At 50.7% G+C, this 26,098-nt stretch overlaps 1 protein-coding gene across 13 annotated transcripts in view; it reads left to right on the top strand.

The window, feature by feature from the left end:
- The window catches only part of LOC102449832 (zinc finger protein 469), a 511,263-nt gene that overhangs the window by 372,421 nt on the left and 112,744 nt on the right, over positions 1-26,098 (top strand). For 9 of the 13 annotated variants that reach the window (XM_075939908.1, XM_075939905.1, XM_075939907.1 and 6 more), the window contains one exon: positions 10,314-10,418. The gene's annotated coding sequence lies outside the window, so the exon portion shown is untranslated. Of the gene's footprint in view, positions 1-1,233; positions 1,308-10,012; positions 10,032-10,313; positions 10,419-10,846; positions 17,332-19,097; positions 20,442-26,098 lie in introns of those variants that run through there. The other 4 variants (XR_012906629.1, XR_331721.4, XM_075939911.1 and 1 more) reach the window with 4 other exon arrangements.

Below are 26,098 nucleotides of genomic sequence, written 5' to 3'. Positions count from 1 at the left end.
TTTTTGATTAGTCAGTTTACTTAGTGAAGAAAGACCAAAGAAATGAGAAGCATTTGCTGGTCCCTGACTGCAGCCGTCCGGATGATATCACCATATCAGCTTAGTAGAGTTTTTTTTTTCTTCTTTTCTTTCTCCCACCAATGTGTTGCCCCTTTTATCTGCTCTTTCATTTTATTGTAAGGAACGGATCCCGAAAAGGCTCAAATGTGTCAACTCAAACGACCCCAAATGTAGCGCCCCTTTTTCGATCCGCTCTAATAGTAGCTTGGCACTCAACAGTTCCCTGCATGGCTGCTTCATTGCTTTTCATACAAGTCTCTATGAAATGAAGAGATCCTTGGTTCTAGCAAAGATCTGTGTCTGGGCCCTCCCTGAAGACAGCCTGCTGGGGCGTGAGGTCGGAATTAATTTCCCATTCATAGGCTGTCTCAAAGGCTGGGACTGCCACATGTTATGATAATGGAGAGGGAGAAATAAGTGACACTCTCTGGCCATTTGCAGGGAGTATGTAGATCTGTAACCATATGGCCTTTATGTTCTCTGCTTTGCACGTTAATATTTCTCAGGAGTTGGCCTGGTAGCTACTTTGTGAGGAGAAGAAATGCAGCACATTATAGAGAAGAGAGATATGCACACAGTGCTCGCTCTCTCAGAGACATTACTTTTGTTCTTTCTTGTTCTTGTTGTTTTCCTTCATCTAAAAGAGCGATGGAGAACCTAAGGCTCAGGGGCCAGATGTGGCTCCTGGCTTGCCTGGGTTTGGCTCCCAAGGCACAAGGCTCTCCCGCTTTGAGGAGGGTAGCCCGTGCTGGTGCTCCAGCCCCTCTGCCATCCCCCCATGGGGCTGGAGCACACAATCTACCAGCCTGCTTCTCCCGCAGGTTGTGGTGTGCAAGGGGATTATGGGGAGTGTCTTTCTCCTTCTCAGTCAGGGGCCACATCAGTGAGGGTTTGGTTGGTTGGTTTTTTTGCTTCTCACTTGTGTGCAACCCCCGACTGATTTTTCTGTGGGTCAGCAGCTCCCGGCCCAAAACAGGTTTCCTGCCCCCGCTCTAAACGGTCCTTTTGATAAGACATGGCTGTTCATTGTGTAGGGAGAAACATAATTCCAGGCTAGTGCCAAGGGAGGGCTGAAAGCTGATGACCAGGAAGGCAACGGGCCGCGTTGCCGGGTGGAAAATGGAGAAATTGGGATGCTGGGATAGCGGGAAGACCTTCTGGCATCCAAAGAGCGTTATTTGCCTGCTGCCGCTGATGTCGACTGACAGTTCTCCACTCCTCCCAGCCTTTGTGCATGCTCTCCATCGGTAAGCCCTGCACCCACCTTTCCTCAGCTTGCCCTGTCTCTTGTGCTTGTCTGACTGAGAGCTGATGAGGAGACACCCAGTGCCTTATCTCTGGGTGGCAAGCACCATGGTAACGGAATATGGTCCCCTGGATGTGTTTCCAGCAATCAGTGGGGTAATGTTTGACTATCGGCCTCGGAGTGCTCCTCTGACTTGAACCGCCTCTGGCCTTGGGAGATGGGTGAAGGTAGGCCCTTCTGCCCAGGCCCTGTCCTTAGTATCACTGGAGGTGGGGCAGCATGTAGTCCAACCTTCCCCAGTCCCACAGCATGGGGAGAGTGGGCGCCGCACGGCTGCAGCCTCTCCGGCCCCAGAGCATGCGGCCCCAGCCTCTCCGTCTCCAGCAGGCGTTCTGGGGGCGGAGCATGGGCGGGGCGAGGCTGGCGGTTTGGGAAGGCAACGCCTCCCCCTGCCTCACATACCCGCCCCCCAGGCCTCTGCCATCTAACTGCTTCCTTTTGGGCAAATGGGACAACCTGGCACCCAAGGTGCCCTTTCATTGCCGATTGAAATGACTGTCCCCACGCTGGGGTTGTGATACCGTTCCGCAGTTGCCATCGGTCCGTGTGGCTGTGCCAGAATCCCAATTGACTACGGGGGCAGGCTGCTCTGCATCCTGGGGCCGATATGCAAATACCGGAAGTCTGGGTGGAGAGAGGGCCAATATGCAAATACCTGAACTCTGGGTGAAGAGAGGGCCAATGACGGGGTGTATTTGCCGTCCTCATCTCTGGTGGAGAGGCTGTTATCACTTGGATTGCGGATGTTTGCGTCTAAGGCAAGGAACACTTGCAGGCCAAGTGCCGGCAACATTTGGGGCCCTGACCTGTGGGGTGCTGAGAATATTGTCATGGAGCCAGTCGTATTCTGAGCACCCCCTGGGAGCCAGAATTCTCCCTGAAGGCCCCCGACTCTGTTTTGAGCCTGTCGCCGTAATACAAAAGTTCATACTGAGACCTCTTCTCGCACAAAGTTCTTTCTTCCGCCCGTCTGTTCTCGCAGCAAGTCCTCCCGCACCTGCCTAGATGACCTCCAGGCCCAGACCCAGGCAGGGTTTCCCAGCATGGGCTCTGCCTTCCAGACTCCCCTTGTAGCAGGGACTTCCCTGTCAGCTCCTTTCTCACACAGCTCCTTGCAGCTCGCTGCAGCTCTTTACCATGGAATCAACCGATCTCTGTCAGGTCTGGTTCTTCGTTAATCTGGGGTCACTAGCCCCAGACCTTCCAGCCTTTCAACCCCCCCATCACAGGCCAACTTGTCCAATGGCCTCCGTCTAGCTTCTAGAATATTCAGAACCTGCCTTGAGACCTTCTCACTGGGCACTGAGCTGCTTGGCCAGCCTGCATGCTCCAGCCTCCCTGGGCAGGTCCAAATCAGAGATGGTCCCTGCTGAGGCGTTTGGAACAGGACCTAAATATGAGCTGTTCAGGGCTGAGGTTCTGCTCTATCACATGTGCACAGGCGGGACTTCATGTGTGACCCTGGTGGGTGAAATTTCAGGGCCTAGTTCTGAATGTTTTGGCTCTGATGTTGGGCCCAAACGACGGACCTGTGTGTAGCTCCTGACTGAGGTGGGATTGAACATGTAAGACCAATGGACCCAGGAAGTCAGCAGCTGGGATTGAACTTGGAACCTTAGGGGCTAAAGCCACGAGCCTCAACCACATGAGCAAAAAGCCACCTCTTAGCTACGGCGGTAGAGCGCACGTCACTCTCCTTCGCGGCCTCAGTGCCTCTGAGTTACAGACAACCCAGAGACAAACTAGAGAAATGGTCTGAGGTAAACAGGATGAAGTTTAATAAGGACAAATGCAAAGTGCTCCACTTGGGAAGGAACAATCCGTCTCACACATACAGAATGGGAAGCAACTGCCTAGGAAGGAGTACGGCACAAAGGGATCGAGGGGTCACAATGGACCACAAGCCAAATATGAATCAACAGTGTGACGCTGTTGCAAAGAAAGCAAACATGATTCTGGGATGCATTAACAGGAATGTTGTGAGCAAGACACGAGGAGTCATTCTTCCGCTCTACTCTGTGCTGATTAGGCCTCAATTGGAGTATTGTGTCCAGTTCTGGGCACCACATTTCAAGACAGATGTGGAGAAATTGGAGGTCAAGAAAAGAGCAACAAAAATGATGATCTAGAAAACATGATCTCTGAGGGAAGACTGAAGGAACTGGGTTTGTTTAGTTTGGAAAGGAGAAGACTGAGAGGGGACATGATAGCAGTTTTCAAGTATCTGAGGCTGTGTCTAGTCTACATCCCTTTTCTTGAAAAAGGGATGTAAATTAGACACTTTGAAATTACAAATGAAGCAGGGATTTAAATTTCCCGCGCTTCATTTGCAAAAGTCGGCCACGGGTTTTTTTTCGAAATGGGGCTTTTCGATAGAAAAACAGCAGGTTAGACGGGGATCTTTCAGAAATAAAACCCTTTTTTGAAAGATCCTGTACTCCTCAAAAAATGAGGTTTACAGGATCTTTCGAAAAAGGATTTTATTTTCAAAAGATCCCCGTCTACACTGCTGTTTTTCTATGGGAAAGCCCCGTTTCGAAAAAACCCACGACCACCATTATGCAAATGAAGTGCGGGAAATTTAAATCCCTCTTTCATTTGCAATTTCGAAGTGTCTAATTTACATCCCTTTTTCAAGAAAAGGGCTGTAGTCTAGACACAGCCTCAAAGGGTGTTACAAGGAGGAGGGAGAAAAATGGTTCTCTTTGGCCTCTGATGATAGGACAAGAAGCAATGGGCTTAAATTGCAGCAGGGGAGGTTTAGGTTGGACACGAGGAAAAACTTAGTAACTGCCAGGGTGGTTAAACACTGGACTAAATTGCCTAGGGAGGTTGTGGAATCTCTATCACTGGAGATATTGAAGAGCAGGTTAGTAGGCACCTGTCAGGGATGGTCTAGATGGTGCTTGGTCCTGCCATGAGGGCAGGGGACTGGACTAGATGGCCTCTCAAGGTCCCTTCCAGTTCTAGTGTTCTATGATCCCCTCTGTTTGGAATGAGAGCTGGGAGTCTTGTTTGGCTCAATATGAATAAGGGGAAATTTGCAAAAATCAGAGCTGGGAAATTTCTCTCCAGCCTGAGTCTTTGAACCGGGGCATCGAAATAGTGGCCGTAATCCTTCAGACTGGTGTGGGAGAGCTTCACCATGTCACTCTTCTCTCCCCCATCTCCGTAACAGCCACTGGTTTCCTAGGAATGTCCTCGGCTGTCTTCCTGCAAGTGGCAAGCAAACATCATCGGGTCGTTGAGTCAACAGGCCCCCCCGCTCGCCAGTCTTCACCCCTGTGTGAGCATCTGGCAGAAATGAAAGGAAATCAGGAACAAATGAATATTCAATCAGCCAGCGCAAACATCTGAGCGCAGAATGGGACGTCTCTGGGCTGCCACGGCTGTTTGAGCAGCATTCCATCCAGCTGCTTCATCCGCAGTTGCAAGGCACCAGACGCATCTGGCGAAATGTGAGTGCCAGGAGGGAAAATGTCAGCTCTCATAGCCCCTCGAGCAGTATGTCCGCCTGCCATCTGTAGCATGCCGTGAAAAGAAGCAAATGTGCAATGGGTGTCCTGCGATCCATCCCCAGCAGGATAGAACGGGATTCCTCATTGGTAATACCCAATACCGTTCCAGATGAAAGTCAATGCCACCTGACTCGATGGTTAGACACGCATCTTCCAAGGAACGGGGCAGGATTTATTTAAATGCAGCCATACCCTTTTCAGCTGTTTATTAGCAAAACCTTTCATGCAAAGAGATGCACATGGCCTTGATTGATTTCAGATGAAAAATATGTATTCCCAGGCAAAAGCAGAGAACTTTGAAAGGAAAATGTCCTTTTGTTCTGTGGCGCTAGACGCTCTCTCGATGTCCACGATGGCAATGTGTTCACGTATGTGGCTGCAAACCAGTGGTATGAATATAGCCGGCATTGCTCTACATTCACTCTTTAACGCATGGCTTTTCCAACAGAAAGTATATGGACTCCAAGTTTGATTGCACACCAGCTTAAATTCATTGGCTTCAGTAAAGATTACTGTGGAGTGTGGATTCGTTGCAATGTAGCTGAAAGCAGATGATCCTGTATTCATTTGACTTCTCCTGGCATGTGTGTGTCTGGGTGTGTACAACACATGGCTTCTGGGCGCAAATACTATGTGAGTGTGCTGTTGTGCTTGTGTGTATTTTGAAAGCATAGCTCCTTTCTAAATGTTGGCAAATCAGATGTTAAGGCGAGCATGCTCACAACGTTCTCCAGAGAATATGTGATGAGGTGATGCGTTATATGTATCCTCCATAGCATAGAAGTCTCTAAGGGTATGTCTACACTATCCCGCTAGTTCGAACTAGCGGGGGTAATGTAGTCATCCACAGTTGCAAATGAAGCCCGGGATTTGAATTTCCCGGGCTTCATTTGCATGAAGCCGGCCGGCGCCATTTTTAAATGCCGGCTAATTCGGGCCCCGTGCCGCGCGGCTACACGCGGCACGGACTAGCTAGTTTGGATTAGGCTTCTAATCTATATTTTAGAGATGTGTGCATCTGTCTGTGTGTTTGTCTGCGAGTCTGTTCAAGAAAACTCCTTCTAAACGGTAAGACAGAGAATATCTTACTGCCCTTATATAAATCCATGGTACGCCCACATCTTGAATTCTGCGAACAGATGTGGTCTCCTCATCTCAAAAAAGATATACTGGCATTAGAAAAGGTTCAGAAAAGGGCAACTAAAATGATTAGGGGTTTGGAACGGGTCCCATATGAGGAGAGATTAAAGAGACTGGGACTTTTCAGCTCGGAAAAGAGGAGACTAAGTGGGGATATGAGAGAGATCTATAAAATCATGAGTGGTGTGGAGAAAGTGAATAAGGAAAAGTTATTCACTTGTTTCCATAATATAAGAACTAGGGGCCAACAAATGAAACTAATGGGCAGCAGATTTAAAACAAATGAAAGGAAGTTCTTCTTCACACAGCACATAGTCAATCTGTGGAACTCCTCGCCTGAGGAGGTTGTGAAGGCTAGGACTATAACAGGGTTTAAAAGAGAACTAGATAAATTCATGGAGGTTAGGTCCATCAATGGCTATTAGCCAGGATGGGTAAGGAATGGTGTCCCTGGCCTCTGTTTGTCAGAGGGTGGAGATGGATGGCAGGAGAGAGATCACTTGATCATTGCCTGCTCAGTTCACTCCCTCTGGGGCACCTGGCATTGGCCACTGTTAGCAGACAATGTACTGGGCTGGATGGACCTTTGGTCTGACCCAGTATGTCCATTCTTATGTTCTTATCTTCTAAGAGCTCAGGCCACCGAATTCGGTAGTCTGCTTCCTCTTCTCCTAGCTTAAAGCAGGGCCAAGGTTTGGTTGTGCCCAGAAAATGGGAAGTGCCAGGAATAGGACTGGTTTCCATAACATAGAAAGGGAGGGGCACAGAAAGGAGGGACACAATACTGAGAGTGGCCTCTGGGGGTAGCGAGCCCACAGGAGAGGGTTATATGCAGGGAGATGCTTGGGGGCAGCTGCACCACCAAGAGAGTGGCCAGCAGGGCCGTGGCTCCGCCATTTTGCCTGCCACCAGACTGGGTGAGAACCGCCCCCTGCCCCAAACGTCTCTCCCCTGGCTCTTGACTGAAGCGCTGGAGGGAGAGAAGCCCTGGTGGCCAGAGGGGGCTTTGGGGAGGAGAGAAAAAAGGCCCCTCGTGGCCAGGGAAGCTGAGAAGGGGAGAGAAAAGACCTTTGGTGGGCAGGAAAGCTGAGGGGGAAAGGTCCTGGCATCCGGGGCAAAGAGGAGGTAGGGAGAGAGAGAAAAGGCCCCTGCCAGCTGAGGAGGGGGAGAGAAAAGGCTCCACCAGAGGGGACTTCCCACCCTAAGCTCATCCTCACCCCTCAACCCTCACTCTCTCACCCGCCACCCCCTCAGCCTCCTGCCCTATCTCCCCACACATCCCCAAGGGCCTGCCCTGGCTCCTGCACCCCCATGCCACCAGCCCCACCCTGATGGACCTGGGCAACAGCATCTACTACGCATTAGAGCTATAGTCCCTGAGCCTGCAGAGACTTACGTACACGCTTGACTTTCAGGGACTACTCACACACCGGCTACATCTACACTACAAGTTTTCTCGGCAAAAAATATGTTAATGAGGGACTAATTTGCATGAGTCGCAATCCCATTTGCATATTTCCTGCCGATCCGGTTTTTTGCTAGAATTATTGTGCAAAAACAAGCAGTGTGGACGTATTCTTTTTGCACAAAACCCCCTTTTCCCACAAGATCGGTAAACCTCTTTTTTGGGGGCATAAGGATCTTGCAGGAAAGGGGGTTTTTGCTCCCCCAAAAATGTCCACACTGTTTGTTTTTTCACAAAAGCCCTAGTGAAAAACCGGATTGGCAGAAAACATGCAAATGATATCGCGACTCATGCAAATGAGTCCCTCATTAACATATTTTTTGCAGAGAAAACTCATAGTGTAGATGTAGCCACTGACTAGTAAGCCCACGAAGAAGTCCTCTAGGGTGGGGCTATGGTGGGGGAAGGCGATTGTTTTCCAGAGGTATGAGCGGGGACTCTATGGGTGTGTCTAGACTACACCTCTCTGCCGACAGAGAGATGTAGATTAGCCACGTCGAAATTGCTAATGAAGCGGGGATTTAAATATCCTGCGCTTCATTAGCATAAAAATGGCCGACGCTTTTTTTCGGCACGGAGCTTTGTCAGAGAAAAGCTGCAGTCTAGAGGCTGATCTTTCGAAAAATAAAGCCTTTTTCGAAATATCCCTTATCCCTCGTGAAATGAGGTTTACAGGATCTTTCGAAAAAGGCTTTATTTTTCGAAAGATCAGCCTCTAGGCGGCAGCTTTTCTCTGACAAAGCTCCATGCCGAAAAAAAGCGGCAAACATTTTTATGCCAATGAAGCATGGGATATTTAAATCCCCACTTCATTAGCAATTTCGATGTGCCTAATCTACATCTCTCTGTCGGCAGAGAGGTGTAGTCTAGACACACCCTTGGATACTGTTCCCAGCTCTGATTTGCTGTGTGACCTTGGTCCGCGGTGGCAGATGATCCACCTGGAAAGCGGGCATAATGGAATAATGCTGATGAGAGCTGTCCGGTAAAGACAGAGAAGAGGGAGATTGTGGCCTTTTTTCAAAACTTGTCATTTCTGTTAGTTTCTCTTCCTTATCAAAATAGGTTGGTGTGGTAAAGCACGTGGAGAAGATCCTTTTAAGGAAAGTCACTACAGGAATGTGAACGAGGGTGCATTATTAAATATAGCATGTCCATCATGTAGAGAGCTGGAAGGAGAGAGAACCTCTAGATTCCTCTTTGTGTAGGGAATTGAACAGGGGCTCATGATGGAGATTGTCCGTACTATATAACAGGGGTGGGAGATCTTTTTTGGGTCGGGGGCCACTGACGCACAGAAAAATCAGTTGGGGGCCACACACAGGTGAAAAGCAAAAACAACAACAACAACAAAAACCCCAGACCCTCACTGATGTGGCCCCGCCTAAGAAGGAGAAAGACATTTTCCACGTTCCCCTCACACCAGACTCTGGGGGGGGGGGACAACCTAGGAGATTTTGTGTGTTCCTGCCCTGCAGTGGGGCAGCAAGGTGCCCTGAGCCTTGGGGGCCGGATCCAGGCAAGCTAGGGGCCACATTGGTTTACGTTCCCCACCCCTGCTATATAAGATACAAATACAACATGCAACATAGATTCTCTGTAGTGAATAACAACGGGAACACAACTGAGAAATGTTTGGTTGCGTTTAAGGCTTACCAAAAAAGATGTTACATCTAAGCAATTGAAAACCACATGCATTTTCTTACAATCAAAGCCAAAAGTCGTTTTAGAGCCCGTATTCCAATATGTCAGCCCCCCCAAACCCTTTTCTCAAAATTTTTATTGGAATTCCACTTGACTGTCAAGATTAGATGACAAATAATTCTCCACATTTACAGCGCTACCTACATAAGAAGCGTAATTGGACAAGGAATTTGGCCTTGCTGCTGTGGAAATGGCAACAGAGACTATGTGGATAATCCTTTTTCCCTTTTAATCATTGAAAATGACGGAGGGAGTATTGTTTGAACGAGGGGCACTCCCATCCAATCGTGACCTAGGGAAAGGGGACGCTGCATTCTTCTTTTAGGCTTCGTCTTCCCTGCGAGTTCTTCTGGCAGAAAATATGCTAATGAGATCACAACTTATGCTAACGCGTCCCTCATTAGCATATTTTCTGCCGGAAGAACTCGCCGTGAAGACGAAGCCTTAGTGACAGTGGTGTAAACTGAAGTGAAGTCCGTGCAAGGAGAGCCTGATTCTGCTCTCTGTGGCACCGGTGCAAATCCGGAGCAGCTGCACTGAAGTCACCGGAGAGAGGGCGTGGTGATTCCATGGGTGTAAATCAGAAATAGCCCCACTGATGCCGAGAGAGTGACTTTGGCTTGACACGGGCATAAGAGATTTGGAGCCAGGAGAGTCTGTTGCTTTGATCCTGTGACCTAGAACTGGCAGCTTTCCCTTCTCTGGCAGGAGTTTCGAAACGGCGCCCTTTGAGATTGTTTTCCTGAAAATGCAGCCCATTATCTGAGACTTTGTTGGGACTTTTTTTTTTTTTTTTTTTAATTAAGGTCTTGGCTAAATTTTTTATTAAAGGAGTGTGGTAGGTTGGGTTTTCCCCCCCCCCCTCCTTAAGGATTTGGCATGCACTCCTGCCCGCCATCCTACGGCCTGATGTTTTCTCCTTTGCCATATTTCGGGCTGGTTTTCCCCCTCCCCCTTTGCACCAGAGGTGCAGATAAATCACTATGGTCTCTGCTCAGCTTGTCTCCTGCTCCTGTAGGCTAACTTCTGTGTGCTACTGGCTGGTGCTGCTTCGAGGGGGCGTGCGCCGCACGTCTCCGTGCCTGTGGTCAGTAATGAAGACTTCTCTTTTTATCCCCAGATTGCTGAGGAACAGCACAAGACTGCAGCTCTTCAATCCCTTCCTTTGCTATTTAAACCCCGCACAGGAAAACGCAGCCCTCCCGCCCAGCCGATTGATAATGAGGTAAGCGAATACCCTTTTGTCATTTAGGGTTGGTCACTGATGTCATGAGAATATTATTTGTGTTTGGCCTGGAGAGGTGGGGGGAAGGTAAAAAGTGCTGTTTGCCACATGTCAGTGCTCTGGGTTTTTTAATACCTCGGCTTGCAGCGTGTGCTTCAGTTATTCCTGGGGTTTGTGTTTTCTTTAGTAATCTGCCTTGCTCCGGGGGTGCTGCCTTTCCCCGGAAAAGTACCTTTAACTTTTTCTCCTCTTCCCCTTTTCTTCGTTCCGTGTCACGGTGAGCTCGGCAAGAGTTAAACATGATGCTTCTCCGCTCGGAGGCATTTCAGCTATTTGTGTCATCCCTGAGCTTTTCAGAAATAATGGCCTTTTATTTTTACAGCTAAAAATTCCTTCTCCCCACCCCCTCCTTTTTTTTTCTTTATTAGACGGTGATGCGATCGTGCTTCCGCGGGTTAGGTATTAGTCATGGGAACCCCTAAGATAAACACAGCTTGGCTTCTGCTGTCACTGACCCGCTGCCTTTTGTAAACTCCAACGGCTTGCAGCAAGAAATGCGGTGTGGTTTTCCTTTCCCCGGGTGGCGTGATCGTTCGTGTGTCTCTGAGAGACAAGGAGTTAATGAAGTGCTGCCTCCCCCCCTCCACGTCCTGAGTTCATCTGTTTTTTTAAAAAAGAGAGAGATGTGGAGAAAGATCTGCTCATCTGCTGTACAGAGAAGTTGCCTTTGATGTGAATTTTTCATTGGTTGTTGGAGTGGGGCTTTTTTTAGTCCCTTTCCTCTTACCTACCGTCTCTGGAGCGCGCTTACGAAACTGCATTCCCCTGCTGGCTCCTACTAGGCACAGCTTAATGTGCACTTGCAAAAGTTTTTGCAATCACACCCGCCTAGCATCTATGTGGGAAGCTACCCCGTCCCCAGCTGAATTTTCCTCTGGGGAACGGGACATTCTGGGCACTACCAGGTCTTTGGGAACTCTGTCAGGGTCTCCGCATCTAACTACTCCACGTGTAGAAGACAACTGGACTTGTAGGACAGTACAAGCAAATGGTTCGCTAGTGGCATGTCACCTCTCCTGGCACCAATCAGCTGCAGCGTCACAGCTGTGCAGATGGCCCGCATTCTGCTGATGTTTGCGGGCGTTGGTTTGGTTTGGTTTTCCTTTTTTTTGCCATGACAAAGAAAATGGATCCTGCCACTTTAAGACAGGAGTCACTTTAAGTGACTTTCCATTTGCCTCGTATGGAGAGCTGAGAATTGTGGTTTCCTATATTTCCTTTGAATTGTGTGCAGTAGTTAGAGTGAGCTTAAAAAAAACACAACTACTGTACGTTTTGGACGCTTTTCCTTCTGCAGCAAGGGACAGACGAGAGAGGCAGGGAGAGGCATCTTGCAAATCGTTGGAGGAATGAAGAAATGGGGAAGGTTTTTTATTTTTCCGTTACCACGTTAGTTTGGCTCCTTCCCACCTCCCCTCCTTTTCTCTGTGTGGAGTCTCCATATGATGAATTGTGTAAGAAATCATGTACAATGCCAGATAGGCTTTTCCTCAGTACAGTGCGTCCTATTATGAATTGGCATCCGGCTGCGGCTGTCGGCGTGAATGTGCGTCGATCTCCGACGTACCGCTGAAATAGACCAGGGGGGTTTTGAGAGAGGTGGATTCTGTGCATCTTGTGTCAGCCACAAGTCTGCCGTGCTTGCGTGAGCAGCTGTGACGCGATTCCAAGGTGCGGAACGGATGGCATTACAAGCACACGCCAGCTTCTGGGGCGGGCGGAGGGGGCAGGTGTCCCCACATTACATTTCACTCTCTTTGCACAATGTTCACTCTGAAAATCCAGGCAGCAGCCTGGAGGCGGGTGGAGGGAACGTTTCTGTTTCCTCAATTAACTGGGACTTGCCTTCTTTTGACAAACGGAATGCAGCGCGTTTTAGACTCTGGATTCGTGGAGTTGTCTCAAAGTGCCAAGTCTAGTTATACAGGGACTTTTGAGTGCCAGGTGGAGGAATCTGAGTCACTCTCGGCTACTTAACTCCTTAGAGGCTGAACAGGTTTAGGGTACGTCTACACTACGGAGAAGATCGACCCTCTGGAGGTTGATCTTCTAGTGTTTGATGTAGCGGGTCTAGTGTAGGCCCCCAAACCGGACGCCGAAGGCAGCCCCCACCGGCGTCCTGTAATCCTCATTCTGCGTGTGCTCCTGTCGGCCTCCCTCAGTGTAGACGCCATGGCTCGGCTTAGGGTAAGCTGTTCCTTAATCCGACCTGCCTACTCTAATGTAGACCTAGGCTCAGAGTCTGTTACCTAGTCACTAGAGTTAAAACACCAGTGTGGCCCAGCATGAAGCTGTTGGCAACTTAGAGAAAAATTCACCTGCAATTCTCACCTCATTCCTTGTGGGTACCAGGATCGCGTTGGTCTTTACCTGTCCAGGTCCTGAATACATGACCGACTGCCCCAGACTGTACAGTGGGCATGGAAGAATTTTCCAAAGCCAGGAATAACTGCCACTGTGGTTAATAATATCGGCGAGTCAAATATTAACATTCTGACTCATGCACGAATTCCCAGGCACTTCAATGGGAGTATTGAATGAGGAAACGGTATGGGCTCAAGTATTTTGCCCAGTAATAATATATGATATGAAGGTAGTTCCTTTTGTTGAAAAGGGTTGCACAGCAATCTACAAACAGCATAGCCAGGAGTCACTTTTCCTGCCCTTAAAAAAATGTCCCCTCTGGGGTGGAACACGACAGCTGCCCAATAGGGTGGGAGAAAGAGCGAAAGAGGACATTGTAACCCTTTGCAGTTGCTGGAAAAAAGCCCGCAGGCAAAAGGAAGTTCTTTCTAGAATCCTTTGGCCAGGACACTGGGGTTAACATCTTTCCTTGCATGAGAAACGACCTGAGATTTTAAAAAAATCCAAAGTAGCCAGAATGTCTGTTCTTTGTCCAAGGAAGGCACCAACCTGGTGGGACGCCAGGTGAGTTTTGACTCAGCTGGGCTAAGGAGCATGATTAAATAAGAGATTTTGTTTGAAACAACCCCAAAGATGGCACTGGAATCAAAAGGCTTATTTCTCATTTACATGAGAGCCCCACTTGGACAGTATAAAGGAATCTGAATATAAATGCAAATTGGATTTCCTTGAAGGCCTTCTTACACTGCAAGGAAATGAGAATTAGGCCCAAAGTTTTCAGCACAGAAAGTTACCGCATCCACTTGGAGCTGGCTGGAATCACGTTTACACAAAGGTTACATTAGACCACGTGTGCAGTGTGAAGAGGCCTTTAAAAGGAGGGAAGTGGGTGTGGCCCACGAAAGCTTATCACCTATTAAACCATCTTGTTAGTCTTTCAAGTGCTACATAGTTTTTCCTTTTGTTTTTACATATCGGGTATAGTACCTTCACATTGCCAGAGTGCAGTAAAGGGACCTGTGTGTACATGTTCGGTTCGGTTGGTGGGCATTCGTTCTGCAGAAGACTTCTCAGACGTGCAGCTAGCTTTTTTTTTTTTTTTTTTTTTTTTAAATAACTGTGGAACCCAGAATGAATGTTAGTTATGCCAATGTAAGTGCAGGTTGCACCTCTAAAATCCAGAATTCTCTGGTCCGGCAACATCCGTGGTCCAGCATGACCTCCGATGTTCCAGGGCCAGAAAGACCCAGCGCACTGCAGGGGGGTGGGGACCTGGGAGCTGGCGTACAGCTCAGCAGGGCTGCGGGGGGGGCCGGGAAGCGGGGAGAGGGGAGGGCCTGAAATAACCTCCGCGGTCCAGAAAAATCCCTCATCTGGGACCAATCAGGTCCCCAGGGTGCCAGACCAGGGAGGTCCAACCTGTAGAGTATAAACCAGTGCAGTCACTCCTGATTTACCCCGAAGTGAAGGAAATCAGAGTATGGGTCCTAAGAAGCAGCTGCTCCTTGAAGGCAGTACGTGTTTGTTTTGTAGAGTCGTGCAGAATCGTCGCCATAAAAACCCGATGGAAAAGAAGCCACAATGGATCTTTTACTATTTAAACGTCTTTCTCTTTCCTCCCCGCCCTCCTCTTCTGAGGTTGACCCTTGAAATCTGTGTCATTATTGACACAACTTCCTGCATTGCTAACACAGTCCTGAAGGTTTGTTATTGTAGGGTGGCTTCTGGGCGCATGCTGCTTTCTTGCTACAGACTGCTTAGGAGCACTGGATTGGGCATGCAGGCTTTTCGTGAGTGTGCTGACATTGGTTCACCTGTGTGTCACTTCAGGGTTGCCTAGGAAAACAGAGATACTGGCGCTTTGTATTGGGTTGTAAAGCACACCGAAGTGTTTGTGTTGGAGGGAAAAGGCGTTGGCATTTCTCTGGAGAAGCAGGAAGGGTAGTTGGTCAGCACCTGCCGACAGTGACCGCCAATATAGTTTCATTCTCCTTACGTGCACCCCGCGCATCTTGGATGTTGATCTTTTGTAAAACTGGGCAAATCTAGGAGACATTTCTGACAATGCAGCCGCATCCTTCCTCCAGCGCCATGAGAAATGCCTCCAAGAGTAAACACCTGTATCACAGACCGCCTCCTTCCAGTAAGCGTGCGCTATAGCTCAACCAAACGTACGGGCGGAGGTCGGGAGAGTCCAGTGGACCAGACACAGAATTCCGAGTCAGGCTGTTTCTGCCTCTGCTATTGACTAGCTGCCATATGTGTGCCATAGGCTGAGTCATTGCCTTTCGGTGTGCCTCAGTTTCCCCATTTGTAAAAAGGGTGCATTCACTTTCTAAAGCCCTTGGATGGACAGCAGGCACTGGGTCAGTACCAAACTGTTATTTATTCTCTCTTCCCCTTTGATTGGAGAGGACACAGTAATAGCAGGAGAGTGCGGATGAGTCATCTAGTCTGGATCTAACTTTGCTAATGCTGTTCCTTGTAGTTTTTACACCCACTCCCTTACTGGGGACTTCCTGGGCAATCTGATATAGCTCTTGCATCTGCTGATCTCTCAAACAAAACAAAGGAGACACACTGTGTTCTGGGAAAACCCCGGCTCCTCTACCTTCCTGTAGGGCTATAAAACTCAATCTCCCTTTATTATCTCCGGGAGATGCTGTTTTTTTGTTCATTGTTTATTTGTGCTCAACTTTCTGCATCAGCTGAGCCCCTACAAAGGTGGTCCTTCCATAGCCTTAAAATCTGGCTGTCACCCCTCCCCCCGCAAGCTGCAATGTTTAATCTCTTGATCTGAAAACCATGTAGCAGCTTTCCTCTCGTCTCCTCAGCACCAGGCGCTGTGTGTCTGTAATTTATCTTTTCCTTACTCGTCCTGCTTTTTAGCCTGCTGATGTCACGACCCAGCATGCGTGACATCACAAGTGTATCAGTGGGGATGTCATTGCTGGATTGTGACATCCCTGAATGAATTAGACCCCTCGACTTCACTCATGTCTTGCTTATCGAAAACGATAGGAACAGAAAAGCAGGAAAATCATAGCCCTTCCAGGGTAGCTTCATGACTTTTGAGCTGAGCACGAGGACCCTTGTTATAAGTGAGCCGTGGAGTTGTGAGGTGTATGTAATTTTGCCTGTGTGCACCCTGGAATGCTCTATTGCACACAGGCCTGAATGAGCAGATGAAAGATTCTCACCTTTCCGAGGACAGGGGGTGGAATTTTCCGGTGTGCACATGGAGCCTTTCCCATCTGAACTTGGGATTTCACTGCATGCTTGCAGGGTCAGTAGACTTCCTACTTGCTATTACGTCTTTAACTTTATGGGTCCCTGAAAATATCCCCTCAACAAAGACTGGGACTTTTCCGGCCTACAAAAGAGGTGATTAAGGGGGGATAGGATAGAGGTCTATCAAATCATGACAGGTATGGAGGAAGTGAATAAAGAAACGTTATTTACTTGTTCCCATAACATAAGAACTAGGGGTCACCAAATGACATTAATAAGTAAACAAACAAAAGGAAGTTTTTCTTCACAAAGGGCACTGTCAACCTGTGGAACTCCTTGCCAGAGGATGTTCTGAAGACCAGGACTTTAACAGGGTTCAAAAAAGAACTAGATAAATTCATGGAGGTTAGGTCCATCAGTGGCTATTAGCCAGGATGGGTAGGAATGGTGTCCCTAGCCTCTGTTAGTGTGGAAATGGATGACAGGGGAGGGATTACGTGAAGATTACCTGTTGTGTTCCTTCCTTCTGGGGCACCTGGCATTGGCCACTGTGGGCAGACAGGCTACTGGACTAGAGGGACCTTCGGTCTGACCCAGTCTGGCCGTTCTTCTGTTCTTATATTAAAAGAATTTACCGGGAAGTCTCACTCAAAGCTCAGCGTCCAATGTGCAGTTGGATCAGTCGAGCAAATCCCCGTCAGCTTCAGCCACACTCGTCAGCGGCAGCTTTGACTGCGGCTGTAGGAAGTCAGGAGCTGCCCCTTCCAGGTGGCTGAGGTATCTGTATTCCTGACAGGGGACCCTTGGAAATCTCCCATCAAAAATAGGAAAGAGGAGGGAACTGGGATACAATGGTGTTGACGGCGCCATTGATGCCAGAGATGGATGTTTGCTAATCCTCAGGGGATTGTTACTGGGCACTGGAGCCTTTCACAGCGGAGTCTCTGGCTGGGCGTTAGGGGCTGAGCTGAAGCCCACAGAAGTTGGTTGTGAGACTCGCCGTGACCTCGCTGGGCTATGCCTTAGCCAACGCAGTCGTAGCTGTCTGTTGGCCGGGCTCTTCAGAGGCCTATGGGACCTGAGTGCACAAAGTTCCCAGGGGCAGGGTGCCATGTCCACAGGCAGGCGCTGTTGGCATCCTTTCTGGCAGCGCCCCAAGAAAGGCCGCGCCTTCACCTAGAGTCTGTGCTTGGTGGCTTCTCTAATGCTTAATGACCATGTCTGCATCAGGGCTGGGTGGCAGCATAAGAACATAAGAACGGCCGTACTAGGTCAGACCAAAGGTCCATCTAGCCCAGTAGCCTGTCTGCCGACAGTGGCCAGCACCAGGTGCCCCAGAGAGGGTGGACCGAAGACAATGATCAAGCGATTTGTCTCCTGCCATCCCTCTCCAGCCTCTGACACACAGAGGCCAAGGACACCACTTCTATCCCCTGGCTAATAGCCTTTTATGGACCTAACCTCCATGAAATTATCTAGCTTCTCTTTAAACTCTGTTAGAGTCCTAGCCTTCACAGCCTCCTCTGGCAAGGAGTTCCACAGGTTGACTACACGCTGTGTGAAGAAAAACTTTCTTTTATTAGTTTTAAACCTGCTACCTATTAATTTCATTTGGTGTCCTCTAGTTCTTCTATTTAGAGAACTAATAAATAACTTTTCTTTATCGGCCCTCTCCACACCACTCATGATTTTATAGACCTCTATCATATCCCCCCTCAGTCTCAACTCTTTTCTAAGTGAAAAGTACCAGTCGCTTTAGCCTCTCCTCATATGGGTCCTGTTCCAAACCCCTAATCATTTTAGTTGCCCTTTTCTGAACCCTTTCCAAGGCCAAAATCTCTTTTTTGAGGTGAGGAGACCACATCTGTACACAGCAGCATGTGGTGCGTGAGGGGAAGGTTGCTGTACCGGTTCTGTGGACAATACGCTTTGTGGCAAAGCCCCAGCCATGCCCCGTGGGACCTGCACTTCTAGAGGGTTATTGTTTGCCTCGGAGACTCGCGGTGACCCTCCACCCTGCCTCTTAGCTTTTCTGGAGGCCAAGGTTGCAGCTTACCTCATCATTGGCAAAGTTCAAGGATTGGGGTGTAACCCTTTCATAATCCTGGCCTCCCTTTCCAGGAACAGACTTTTTAGTGGGGTGGGGAGGGTTGGGGGAATCAGGGCTCACCCCCTATTCTGAGTTCTGGCCCCAGGACTCTAGGTAGCAGCAACTGATGGAGTTTTTCCTCTAGTCCCAATTGAGCAGCCTTTTCCCTGAGCCATTCGCCAAATGCTCCGTAGTACCGGAGCGAATCTTCCCTGCTTCCGCCCAAGCACTCTTCCCTTTTTGCAAACCTCAGCTCTCCAGCAATGCTCTTCCTCCTCTCAGTCCTTCCTTTTTCTCCTTCCTCTTCCTTCCTGAGGGGAAATCTTTGAACGTAGCGCCGTAGGCCTTAACTGGATACAGGTGCCTGCTTTGCCTGTTGCCTGCCTTGATTACGTGGCCGCAGTCTCTGGCAGTTTATTCAGGAAACAGAAAACCATTCAGCCAGCTCCCGGCATGTCTGCTCTCCACCAAACGATGGTAGATCCACTGCCCTGGGTGTGTCCCTACTTCCAGTGGTTCCCAAACTTTTCGGCATCACGCCCCCTTTTGATTTTTGAGAAACCCTCACGCCCCTCCTCCCCCCAGCAGCAAAACTTGTTGAGCAAAAAAAAGAAAAAGAAACTGAAGGGCTGAAAAACAAAAATAGCAAGAGGATTGACCCGGGCGGAGGGGGAACTGGGTTGCCTTGTGCCCCCCTTGGAATTCCTTCACGCCCCCCAGTTTGGGAACCCGTGGCTTAGATGGTGGGACTCACTGCCACAGCCAAGTACAGCACATTTGCACAGATCACAAACCTTTGCATCATAACGAGAAACATCCTGGAAGGGATATTAACTCTCCTGCTTGAAGGCCTTGGCCACTCTCAAGCTAGGAGAGACCAGAATGAGCCTGGACTTGTGTCTATTCCTGTGGGTCTCTCTCCCTGTGTCTGGCAGGGGACTAGCTGGACTTTGGGTCTGAGCCGGTAGGATGACTCCTGTGGTCTCCAGGACTGCCAGCGCCGCACCTTCCACTGGCATCGGGATGGCGTGGGCGGAGTATTCGTGTGCTGCGAATGCGCAGGGTGTCTGAGGGGTAGCCTTTGGCTTTGTGGCCACACTCAAGGCATCGCTGCAGGTGCCTGCTTGCTGCAGCCGCGGAGCCACACCAGAGCAACGACCTTCCAAAGACACCCAGCGGCAGGGCGGGCAGCTCCCCACCCCCAGGCTTGCGTTTCAGGTGTACATTGTCGTTGTCGGGGCAGCCGGTGTGATCGGCGCACAACACGGTTAACCCCTCTCGGGATGGAATGGCCTGGGCAGGCTACAGTGCAGCACGCACATGGCCCTGCCACGAGCTCCTGCTTTGGACACTGGACAGCAGCCCAGGAGCTGGGAGTGGGCGACGGGAGGGATCACTCGATGATTCCTTTCTCTGTTCGTTCCCCCCGGGGCACCTCCCGTTGGCCACTGTCGGCCGACAGGACACTGGGGGAGATGGACCTTTGGTCCCACCCAGTGTGGCCGTTCTCACGTTCCTACCCACGCATGGCCCCTGGAGAGAGCTGTTTGGCGTGGACCATTCCGGAGCCAGCCTGCGTTCCCTGGAAGCTGAGCTCTTGGGCGGCCTCGCAGGAGAGATTCCAATGCTGCCCAACTGATGAGCAGAGCCCCCTCCCTCCCCAGCATGTGTTTGTACTGGTGGTGCACATCCACACACACCTCAGCGCATGTAATAAAATTTATTCTGCCCAGAGAGGGAAAACAGCGGGATCGCTGTGTCTGTGAATGTCTAGTGCTGCTGGAGCTGGTGGGGACTGGCTGCTGTGAGCATAAATGCTCAGGAGCAGGGATGGGAAGGTTTAACTGGTTAACCAGGGGGGCTGGAGCAGTTCCCTGCCTGCCGAGGACAGGGGCTGCTTTGGCACAGCCGCTGCCTGTGGCAGGCCGGGGTACCCCACAGGCAGTCTTCTCCGATCGGGATGCTTCTGATCAGGGGCTGCTCAAGGCAGGCGGGTGGCGGTGCCCCCCACGTGTTCCCCCTTTCATCAGTCCCCTAGTAAAACAATATGTTTAACTGCTTCGCCAGTGCAACGGGATTTGACGTCCCTGCTCGGGAGGGCGTTGTCGGTGGGCTCACCCAGCGAATAACAGGGACAAAGAGCCATGAGAGTCCCCAAGGCCACGAGCCCCATCCCACAGCCAGCCAGTGAATGTCTAGGCTGCACCTTGGTACCAGCAGGTCACTTAGTACAGAAGCGAGCTACTTTCTTTTCTCTGTCCCACTTCCATCCACTGGGGGGGGGGGGGCTTCCTTACCTGCCTCGGAATCGTTGTAGGATTCCCCCTCCCCCCTGCAACCTTCTCATCCTGTCTCATGGCCCCGAGCAGAATCGGGGGGGAACGCCTTTTGGAGCCAGCGAATGCCTCCTGGCTCAGCCAGCAGAGCCGAGAGGAACAATGTGAGGCTCCTCCGTCTCCCTGGGGAGTGGGAGGGCTGTCAAACTTATTTTAAAGCATGGCAGAATTCAAATTACAAAACCACAGCTGGGATCAAGTTTCGGCGTCCCTCCCACGGCTCGCTAGAGGGCTGCCTGGAAAGACTTGGAAAATGGGGCCCGGAGTGATTGCCAGTGTCCCTTTCAAAAAAAAAGAAAAATGTTAACCTCCCCCCAAAAAAGTTCCTCTCTGCTTTTGTTTTTTGGATCTGCTGGTTTTTAAAGAAGCAGGCCTGCCTCCGCCTGGTGTGCCGATGGGGAGTGGGGATAGCTCGCCGCGCCGGGTGTCGAGAATCGTTTCATTCCCCTCCTGTCAACCTGTCACTTTTAATTAGCACCCTCTGACTCATTGGCGGCTTAAAACTGTGCTTCAATCCCGGGCCGAACGGAGCGCTTGAGGTCTGGCTCGGGACTTCCCACGCAGAGAAAATACATCCATGGGAAGTGAGTTTAATGGGACCCAAGTGCTTTGCTCAGTGTGGTGCACTGGGTTTGTTTTTCTTCTGCACCGAAACGTGCCATTGGAATCCAAGGGAATCGCTGGATAATGAACCCATCTGCGCTCTCTGCTTCAGTGACGTGCCGGCACGGCAACACGGGTCTCGGCACCGTTCCTGCTGGGCCACACGATGGAAGGAGGCTGGTCCGGGGCTACAGCAGGTGCAATGACTAGCAGGGGACTTAAAGTGGAACCGTGTACACCGTTAACCCATGAGCCTGGGATCTTGGGTTAGTGTTCACAGTTACACGCAGGCTCCTGGTGCGCACAGGGAGCCGACTTAAAAGCCAGCTCCCCGTGTACACTGGCTCCTGGGGAGCCACCTGCCCTCCCAGCCCTGCACTGCTGCTTCTGATACAGAGGCAGCAGTGGGAGGGGGGAGCAGGCAGGAGCCGGTGCACTTGGGGAGCTGACTTCAAAGGCTTTACTGTGTAACTGCTGACATTTTCTATTTCCGAATCATCTAATAGGCATGTTAAAATGTGTGTGATGAAGTAACTGGGTAAAGTTATAGAGGGGGAGCCGCGTTAGTCTGTAACAGGAACAACTTAAACAACAACAAGTCGTCTGGTAGCACTTTAAAGACTAACAAAACATGTCGATGGTATCATGAGCTTTCATGGGCACAGCCTACTTCTCCAGTTACTTAATCACATGCATCACCTCACCACTGGAGGAACAGAAGCCCTTTGAGAGAAAACAAAATCCACTCTGAATTTTCTGTCCCAACTAAGACCTGGATTTTAAAGGGATTTAGGCATCGGTGTGATCGGTGTTCGCAAGCTGAACTCCCGTCTTAGTCTCCAAAGGGACGTAAGCCCCTCTGAGCCTAACTCACATTGACTGCCAAGGGGATTGTGACCCCCTAAGAGCTGACATGACTCCTGAAAAGGAGCTGGGGGATCCTAGATCAGTTAATGGGGGAAACGCTCAGCACAGCAATGGGGAAATCCCTTTAAACATCTGGGCCCCGGTCCTGCTCCGATTCTCCGGCTCCTGCCAGCAAGCCAAGCACAGTGTTAAAGTCCTGGCCTCCAAAAGGCGGTTGACACGTGGATGCAGAAAGGATATCCGCGATTGCCATGCAGCATGTGCTAAATATCAGACCGTTCTACCCCTGGCTTCTGCCACCAGGTCAGCGTACAGTCATTGGGCAGCCTGTCTCCCAATCTGTATCATGGGGACAGTCGGGGACTGACAGCTTCCACGGGCCCCTGTGCAACGGGGGGGGAGGGCCTTGCTCTCGGAAGGGGCGGGCCCTTGGGCAGAAGGGGTGGGGCCGAGGCAACCGGTCCTCGTGCTGCTGGGAGCACACTGTGACAGCCTCTTTCAGCTCTCAGCTGTGTGGAGTGTGCGGCGCAGTGCTCCAACAGCCATTTAAAGGGCCCGGGTCTCTGCCCGGTTCCACAGTAATGGGAGCAGCAGGCGGGAACCCTGGCCCCTTTTGAATCACTGGGTCCCGGGGCATCTGCCTCCTCCTCCCCCGTCGGCGGGCCTGTGGACCATAACCCTTCTTATTCACGTCATATGGGGTAGTGCTTGTAACAGGCCCCTACGCAGGAATTTCTGGGGGGGATGTGAGCTGTGGGAGGACGGGGGGCTCCTCCCACCCCGTGGCCCAGCCCTGCCCCCCTGCAGCCCAGCTCCGTGCCCCACGGCCCAGCCCCGCCTCCAGCCTCACTCCTAGGTAAGGAAGGGGGAACTTTCCAGTTGGCCAGAGCACAGAGGAGGGAGGCTGGGGCAATGCACCATCTCAGCTTTCTCTAGGTCAGCAGGAATCAGCCCTATGGCAGACCATGAAGGATCCTTCGCACACGCGTGCACGCACACGCACACACACACGCACACGCACACGCACACACACCCTGCGGACAGGCCTGTGTAAGAAACACCGCGGATGCTGTGAGTTGCCTTCCTGCCTCTACCCATGTTTGGATCTAGCGGCCGTTTGACTCCCCAAGCTGTCCTCTGGGATGGGGCTGTCTGTACAAATGGACCGTGTCTTGCTTTAGGAGAATCCACCCTCGGGGTACGTTTGCCACTGTCGGGCCCTAGATGCAGAAACCAAACGCTCCCACCCTCTGGTCCATCAGTGGCCGGGAAGCAAATGTTTGTAACCGACCAACAGTGCAGAAAGCATTTTACAAGGACGCGAGGAAGCCGGCAGTCGATCAGCCAGGCTATTAAACTGGAGAAGGAGACCGTCCAGACCCCGGCGCCAGCTGCTGGAGTGTAACTGACCTGGCTTGGCCGGCTCTGGCCCAATAATTCATTTGGTTTTTGCATTTAATGACAAATGTAAAACCCCTTTTCTTTGAGCAACAACAAAGCCTTGAGCCACACTTCAAAGCTGCATTTCCAGGGCTGTTGCAGACCTTTCCAAAATAGCCCTCTGCGAGGTGCCAAGTGTTAAATGGATTGCAGAGAGCCGGTCTCATAGAATACTAGGACTGGAAGGGACCTCGAGAGGTCATCGGGTCCAGTCCCCTGCCCTCATGGCAGGACCCAGCACTGTCTAGACCATCCCTGATAGACATTTATCTAACCTACTCTTAAATATCTCCAGAGATGGAGATTCCACAACCTCCCTAGGTGAGTCTCGCACGAGGCTTTCAAAACGTGCTGCCTTGTGGGGCAGCTTTGCGGCTGCCCAGGGGTCTCCTGGAGAAGCTCTTTCTGACTCTGAATATTCATGCCAGGGGGACTGCGGCAGCACCCTGCCTTGCTCCAAAGACTTCAGTTTTTATTTCCCCTGCTTTCCCCGTGAGTGAAGCCATAGAAAAACCAGAGATGAGAGAGCAATTGACATCTAAAGCCAGGGCCTTTCGGGGGATACAGTCAACGCCAACGTTTTGAAATTGTCATCTTATTTATTTACATTACAGTAGCACCGAACAGAGATCAGGACCTCATTGTGCGTGGAGCTGTAGAAATACATTGTAAGAGACCACCTGGACGGAGCAAGTGACTACGGCCCTACCAAATTCACGGCCATGCAAAACGGGTCACGGACACACGAGCCTAAGAACGGCCACACTAGGTCAGACCAAAGGTCCTTCTAGGCCAGGATCCTGTTTTTTGACAGAGCCAATAGCAGATGCCCCAGAGGGAGTGAACAGAACAGGCAATCATTGGGTGATCCACCTCCTGTCACCCATTCCCAGGTTCTGACCAATAGAGGCTAGGGACATCTTGGTGGACCTATCCCCCAGGAATGTATCTGGCTGTATTTTGAACCCTGTTAAAGTCCTAGCCTTCACAACATCCTCTGGCAAGGAGTTCCACAGGTTGACTGTGCTTTGTGGGAAGAAATATTTCCTTTTGTTTATTTTAAACCTGCTACCTATTCATTTTGTTTGATGACCTCTAGTGCTTGTGTTATGAGGAGGAGTAAATACCTCTTCTTTATTCACTTTCCCCACACCTGTCATGATTTTATAGACCTCTATCATATCCCTAACTCCCTTAGTCCTCACTTTTCCAAGCTGAAAAGTCCCCATTTTATTAATCTCGCCTCGTATGACAGCCATTGCAAATCACTGATTAATTTTGGTGCCCTTTTCTGAACTTTTTCCAATGCCAAGATATCTTTTTAGAGACCAGATGACCACATCTGCAGGGAGTATTCAAGTAGGGGACATGCCAGGGATTTATACAGAGGCATTAAGATATTCTCTGTCTTATTCTCTAACCCTTTCCGATCTTTGGTGTACTTTTACCTAGGAGACCAGCGTTTCTCAAATTGGGGGTCTTGCCCCAAAAGGGAGTTGCAGGGTGGCTTCAATGTTATTTTAGGGCAGGGGTGGGCAATAATTTTTAATGGGGGCCACTCCAAGATTTTGGAATGCTGTCAAGGGCCGCACTTCCAGGTTATTAATAGAGGAGGTGCGGGTTCTAGGATAGAGGTTAGGTGCAGAAGGGAGCTTGGGGTAAGGGACTGGGGTGCAGGTGGGCATGTGGGGTCTGGGAGGAAGTTTGGGCGAAGGAGGTGGTTGTGACCTGGGGCACAGCACTGGGGCTCAGGAGGGAGTGCAGGGACTTGGGTTATGACCTAGGGCAGGAAGGGGTTGTGACGTCGGGCAAGGCACTGGAGTACAGGGGTTTGGGCTGTGACCATGGACAGGAGGAGGTTGTGATCTGGAGCAGAAGACTGGTTTCAGAGTTGGGTTCAGGAGGGGGCAGAGGGTTTGGGTTATGTGGGGTAGGGGGTCCGGAGTGGGTGGCAAAGGGTTGGGGGCAGGGAGGGACTGGGGTGCCAGAGGCAGGCTCTGGCCAGGAGGCTTACCTGAGTGACTCCCAGCTGGCAGCCCAGCATGTTTCTTAGGCAGCCTCCCTGCCTGCCCCCACCCCTGCACTGGCTGCAGGGGCCATGTGCGTTGTGGATAATTACAAGCTGGACGGGAAGAGGGATTGGTGCTTCACACACTGCCCATTCTTCAAACAGGCAGCTCTCATTGGCTAGAAACCGGCCAATGGGATTGTGCTGGAGGCGGGGGCAGCTCATGAAGTCTTTCCCCCTACAGCTGTGAAACACAAACAGCTGTCAGCCTCTTTTCTGAGCAGCATCCAGGGGAGATGGGGGACAAGCCAGGAGCCTGCCTGAGGCTCCCCGCTGCATCCGCGGGCCAGATCCGGCCCTTGGGCTGTATTTTTACCAGCCCTGTTTTAGGGTGATTGCAGCAGTCCTGACACCCTTCTGCCCTGTCTCCAGAGTTAGGTGGCCAGAGAGCAGCGGCTGGTGGCCGGACACCCAGCCCTGAAGAAGTAAGGGTGGCAATACCAACCATGCCACCTTACCCCTGTGCTGCTCCCTTTTGAGGTACACAACCAGAGTAGTGGCTGCTGACTGAGGGCCCAGCTCTGCAGGCAGCAGCACAAGTGTGGCCATAAAAGTACCACACACACACACACACACACACACACACACACACACACCAACACAGCACACACACACACACACA

The sequence above is a fragment of the Pelodiscus sinensis genome, chromosome 12, assembly GCF_049634645.1.
Source record: "Pelodiscus sinensis isolate JC-2024 chromosome 12, ASM4963464v1, whole genome shotgun sequence".
NCBI classification, from domain to species: Eukaryota; Metazoa; Chordata; order Testudines; family Trionychidae; genus Pelodiscus; species Pelodiscus sinensis.
The sequence above is the reverse complement of the archived record's forward strand: the minus strand, read 5'-3'. Positions and strand labels throughout refer to the sequence as shown.